At 37.0% G+C, this 6,571-nt stretch overlaps 1 long non-coding RNA gene across 1 annotated transcript; it reads left to right on the top strand.

The window, feature by feature from the left end:
- The first annotated feature begins 4,899 nt into the window (after positions 1–4,899).
- On the top strand, positions 4,900–5,606 carry LOC110935177. The gene is made up of 2 exons (XR_002588926.1): positions 4,900–4,975; positions 5,457–5,606. It is a non-coding gene; the product is annotated as an uncharacterized LOC110935177 (long non-coding RNA).
- Positions 5,607–6,571: the final 965 nt, after the last annotated feature.

Below are 6,571 nucleotides of genomic sequence, written 5' to 3'. Positions count from 1 at the left end.
GCTAAGGCAGGTAGACAACATTCCATGTGTAAACATAACAAACAAGCATTCATTAAGTCACGTATAACATGTAGTAACGGTTAGCGTTGAAATAGTGTTGCGTTGTGTGATTGATGTGATTTGAATATAGATAACGTATGTAACACCCAAAAGTGCAAAAGCAAAAAGGGTTCGAGTATACTCACAGCGATGATGGATTGAAGGGAGCGCTTAGAGTGAGATTAGCCCGATCAGAACGATAGCAAAACGATAAGCGATACGTAAACGAAGAGAAGTGATAGTGGATCGGATGGTACTCCGATCGGATGGCAATCCGATCGGGTAGCCGGTAGATCGGGCTCTGACGGTCATTCGGTCGGGTGACCTTTCGAGTGGATTGTTTCCTCCTTTGGGAAGGATGTGTTTGTGTATGATGGCTTGACTTTTGAAGTTTTCGTTGTAGCATTTTGAAAACATAGAAGTTTCACTACCTTTCAGGTCGATCGATCGAACGACCGTTCGATCGGGCGACATCCCGATTAGTTGGACACTTCAGTGAGAACAAGTTCACAGCAGTCTGTCACTCGATCGGATTGTAGTCCGATCGGGTGACAACCTGTTTGTATTGAACAGGTTGAAAATTGTTTGAGCATTGAAGTCAAAACACTACATGGTCGAGTGGTAATCCGATCGGGCAGCACTTCGTTCAATGTTTATCCTTCAAGGTTTGAAAATAAAAGTTAAGTGTGGGGTCAAGGTGCAAGCCGGTCGGGTGACAACCCAATCGGGTGACAATCCGATCGGACAGTAGTCCGATCGGTCGACACTTCGTCCTGGTCGGCCTGATCGTCTTCTTCCTTCGTTGTTTTGATGGTTTGTAGTTTTATCGAGACAGTGTGACAACGTGCTAATCAACAAAACCCCATCTTGACCCCAGTAGCCTGATCGAACAGGAATCACCCAAGTTCAACCAGTTAACCGGTTCAAGATGGATGTTCTTGGTTAACCCAGAATTGGTGGTCTCGTGGACAGAATCTGGATCTGGAGCTAACACATCACCAAGATAGAACAGAAGGGCTAGAACGAGGCCCGATTCTGTCGGTTTTGAGTGCATTGAGTGTAAAAGAGTTGAAAGAAAGTTAGAAACCATCTTTCAATCCTTTTTCACCGTGAATATGTTTAGATCTATGCAAGATCTTTGTTCATTTGTGTGGAAATCGTTCAGATCTAAGTTGTTCTTGGTGGATTGAAGCCAAAACATGAAGTTCATAAGAACACCATGATGACATCATTCTAGAACACCTCAAATCTAGTGATTTCTCAGTTAAAAGTCAAGATTCAAAAGATAGAAAGGTGTAGGAGTGCGTGTAGATTAATAAAGTACAAGATTTAGGATGAGATCTTATCGGAATTGCGAGAAATCGAAGAAAAAGTGAAGTGGGAGCGTTGGTCGGACAGGAGAATGCAAAAGTGGTAAGTTGTGATGTTGACAGGGGTATTTATAGGGTTTCCCAAAAAGGAAAGGGGAGGACAGGGGCTGGTCGATCGAGTTGGCAGCCCGGTCGAGTGGCTGGTCGATCGAGTGGTAGCTCGATCGAGCAGCTGGTCGATCGGCTGGTCACTTGGTTGATTAGCCACTTGATTCATGTGTTCGGCGCGACGAGTTTTGCGGTTTCGATTGCGATTGTGAGCGTTGCGATGCGATAGAGTTTCCTATTCAAATTACTTTAATCCCAACTACTATATCAACATACAATCATCCTTAATTGACTTGAGTGTAGCATTTGCGATTCGATTGTGATAGCGTTTTGATTACGTTTCAATTAATCACCACAACATAAACATAGATAAACATGCACAAGTAACACATAAGAGGCACACACACGTAAAACAATAATCAGAACACATAATTCGAGTTGCGAGCGTGATTGCGATAAGCGATAAAACATGCGGTAAACATCGATAAATTAGCGAATAAACCTTGATTCTTACTAATTACTCCACATAATACAACTAACGTAAAAGCATAAAAGACTAACTGCAAGTCAAAGAAGTCAAAACAGGAATTGAGCAAAGAGTGACAGATCGCAATTAGCAATCTTTTCTTCCTTTGACTTCAATCTTGACTTTGACTTTGACTTTCGAAACACGGGGTGTTACACAACGTTTGCTGTGATGTCGCAAGTTTACCCCCCGGACCATGTTTCCGTTAGAGATCACCGTTTTCTTTTAATGGTCAAAGGGAAAATAGGTAAAATCACCATTCTCTTGACCTGCAACCTCATATAATTCCCATTTCATCACTTTGAAACCGTCAACTTAACCTACATCTAAATTCAAGAGCTCCTCATTGGCGATCAGGCATTCTTCAACAATTACAGCTGATTAGAACTCTATTACGAGCATGGATATTCAATTGTGGAAGGTACGAGCTGAAGATCAGTATTTCGAACCGGCAGAAATGTACCGTAAGTGACATGCAAGCTCACTGGGTCTGAATTAGGTAAAATTTGAACCTTTTTCTGTGTTAATTTGTTGTTGATGTTTGTTTACAGGTCAAACCCAATCTAAATTTACCATAAAATTTCACCATGGAGGTAATTTTGTAGAAAACCCAAATAGGAAATACGTTGATGGGGAGATGAACTACATTGATCATGTAGATTTTAGAGTGTTGAATACTGATGTTTTAGAGGAGATAGTTAAGAAATTAGGATACAATGATGGTCTGTTTTTCTGCATTCACTACAAGGAACCGTACGGTTCGTTGGATTTTGGTCTTAGGACATTAAAATGTGATGTTGACTTAGAGCCTATCTTTTGTAACATCTCGTATTTTCAATCTTTCTATTTTTGGCAAATCTGCTTGTACTTTCCTTTCCAGTCAGTTGTACCTTTGTCGTATTGGATTCTACTCCCAAATTGTACTCGAGACTTGAAATCATAATGGAAATGCATGATTTTATTCATATTTGTGTTTATATGCCATGTTATGTTATTACACGTTGAAACGCGTTGAAACTATGTTAAGCACGTAAAAACAGTGAAATTCCATCTAAATCCCAGCTCTTAAATCCATCGTTGCCAAGAGATTACCCTAAACCGTACGAAAATTGGGAATTCGTACGTTAATTCGGTAAAAACATCAAAATCTGGGTTAAAATGATTTTATACTATTTTATTAGCATTTTAAATAAATTAATTAATAATTAAAATTAAATAAAAAAATATTAAAAACTGATTCTTTTATGATTTCGAGTATTTTGGTTAATTAAACTAACCCCGTTAGCGAAAACCCAGTTATTTCAGCTAACTGGGTTAACATTATTAAAGGGCAGCACTAACTGAGTTAGAAAACTCAGTTAGTGACTAACCCAGTTAGTCTAAGCTGTTATTTAAAAAAAATGGGTATTATGCGCGTGCCAGGGATCGAACAGGAGACCTCAAGCTTAACAAACGACTCACTAACCACTCGGCCGGGTATGCCACATCCAAACATATTAGGAAACAAATAATTTTTATGCGCTAATTACGTTGAACCGAATTCAAATGTTTAACCGCCAAGACTGTAACACGGCAATCCAGCCAACTTTCCTTTTTCTCGATCGATTGTGATGATCCTTTCTGAAATTAGGTGATTGATAATCACCGGAAATCATTTCCTCAATCCTCATTCCTTCCTAAACAACCCGACCTCGATCACTATATATAAACCAAGCATCACCCCTCTCCGAACCCGCACACACCTCACACCTTCAGTTCACCTCTTCACTCACAAACACCCTCAAACCCTTACACCGGAGAGACCAAGCACTGCCGGAAACTCAAGACTTCACCGGAGCTACGGGTCATTGCCGGAATCATAAAACCTCGTCGGAGCTTCATGACGGGAATCGACACATCACGTTTCCGGTATACCGTATTCACCCTCTGCTTCTCTTATTCTTTCGTTTGTTTGTTTAATCCGCTGAAGCATATTATACATATATATATTTATAAGTCACTGTTTGTCTAATCGAAGAAGATGAAGCCGCATGATCGGTTTAAACAAATTAAAAGCATGATTTTAATCACCAAACTGGGCTTAGCCCAGTGGTGGTCCGACCGCTTTGTCCGATCACAGACCCGGGTTCGACTCTGGGCTGTGTCATGTGTTGTGGTTTGGGGTTGTTTGGCTCAGTTAAGGGGGCCGGCCTGTTGGGCCAAACTTTTTTTCTTTTTTTTATATATAACAGAAATGTTATTATTAATATATATAGTAATTAATCAGATTTATTATTTAATTAATCTATAATATTCAGAATTTATATTTTAATCAGAAATTTTATTAGTTATTTAATCAGAAATCATATTTCTTATTTAAATCAGAAATTGTATTTTTTTTTATAAATCAGAATTTTATTTCTGTTTTATTTTCAGAATTTTTATTTTATTAAATCAGAATTAACATTTTATAAATATATCAGATTTATTAGTTAATTTATTTAAATCAGAATTTTTATATATAATAAACAGAATTATTGTATTTTCTGATTTATTAATTAAATCGGAAATTTATTTTTAAATCAGAATTATTTCAGAATTACAAAATCAGAATTATTATAATAAATAGATTTACTATTTTATTCAGATTAGCAATATTATTCAGATTTATTATTTCAATTATTAATCACTATCTTATTTACTTATATATATATATATTATATATATATCATAATTACTATTTATTTAGTCCAACAATTTAGTAATAACATTTATACCATTTTGATAAAATCAGTAATATTATTTATTTGTCATATATTTTTTAAATATAACAATATGAAACATATGATTATTTTAAGAATGTTGATAGTATTTCATGCCTTGTTATTTAAATAAACCCTAAATTCCCAATATTTAACAAAATACTCAAAATTAATAGGGTAATTCTCTTGTGCAACGACACTTGGAACAATCCTCATATTCTCTTTCCAAGAAATACGCAACGCACTCCAAGGTGAGTATACATGACCCATTTTCGTTTTACACTTTTGGGTGCAATATGTATTACATATCAAACATCACAACACATTAAACATTTTATGCACACTCATTCCATATTCTATGTGACACACTCTATTCATGTTAGACATGTTATGCTACTGTAAACACCTAATGACTATGTGTTCATTAACTTCGTACAAGCCTCCCCTAACAATGGTAGCGCTATAGGTTGAGAAACACCCCTCCTGTTCTATGAGCAGGTATTGTTAGGTTAAACTATGTCAACCTACTCAAACTCGTTTGGGTACACTTTAATTGCGTTAAACTTTGGTTTGGACACATAGAGTAACATCGTTTCGAGTATATACTGTTAACATGATATTGTATTTCACATTTGGAATTGAGTAAACATTTTAAACATGTATATGCTATGTATGAAAACTTGTATACTCGCCAACATGCTTTTGTTGACATTATTTTAATACATATTGCAGGTTGAAAGTACAAGATTCAAGAATCAAGCTAGGATGAACTCTAGAAACCCACATAACATTTGAATTATTGTTGAACAATATGTTGTCTTGTTTGGAACTATGTATTTCACTTTAGAGTTTATGAAATGAATTAAATAAATTATTGTCACATTTAGTGTTATGTTGTTTTGAGCAATTTGTACGTCTCATCCCGATGTTTCCGCCATCGGTTGGGGTGTGACAGATTGGTATCAGAGCCATAACTATAGGGAATTAGGTAGGATTGCCTTTACTTTTGCCTAGCCTATAGTAGGAGTACTCTGATACCAGATTGGTATCAGAGCCATAACTATAGGTAATTAGGAATGCCTTGCCTAGTCTATAGTTTAAGAGCTTTTTCATTATGTGTTGCTTAAAACAACTTCCCTTCTACCTTCTTTGCTTCCCTCTATTTTCTTTTGGACTCTTAATATACATGCCTTTCCTAAGGCTAACACAATACACTTGGAGACTTGAAGACACTCTTACAATATAATCGAAATGATTCATCAAGATAGGGGTGATTCCCACACTTGGTGATGATTTTCACTCAGCTATACTTTGATTTTTGCACGAAATCTACCCTCAAGTTAGGAGTGATATCCAAACCTTGAAGGGAGTTTTCCATTTCATATTCTAGTGGACCCTTATCTTTTGATAAGTACCAACCACGTTAGGGTACGACGTTATCAAGTTAGAGGTGATACTCGCATCTTGTTTAACTAGACCCACTCCTCGATTTTCGCTCTCGCCAAAGTCTCGATTTCCCAATCGATTAAGGATGTGTAGTAACTGGAAGGGTTAGGTACCGGTAGTCGGGACGTCCTGTCTAGGTTTGGCATTCGTATAAATCCATTAAGGACCCGTTGCCTACCTGGGGACCATCGATGAGAGTACTAATACCTATTAGGCCAAAGCACGTTTCCTTAATTCGAGAAGGTCTTCGATTCACTTTGGAAGTGTCATACGTTACGTTCCGTGACAATCCATATTTTACGTTAAATCTCTTTTATGTTATCTCAATTATTATGTGTTTTACGTTTGAGCGTTTCATTCATTTCTAGCTAGGAGACACATTTCGCACTGTTGTCGTAACC

This window comes from Helianthus annuus, chromosome 4 (genome assembly GCF_002127325.2).
Source record: "Helianthus annuus cultivar XRQ/B chromosome 4, HanXRQr2.0-SUNRISE, whole genome shotgun sequence".
Classification (NCBI taxonomy): Eukaryota; Viridiplantae; Streptophyta; class Magnoliopsida; order Asterales; family Asteraceae; genus Helianthus; species Helianthus annuus.
The sequence above is the reverse complement of the archived record's forward strand: the minus strand, read 5'-3'. Positions and strand labels throughout refer to the sequence as shown.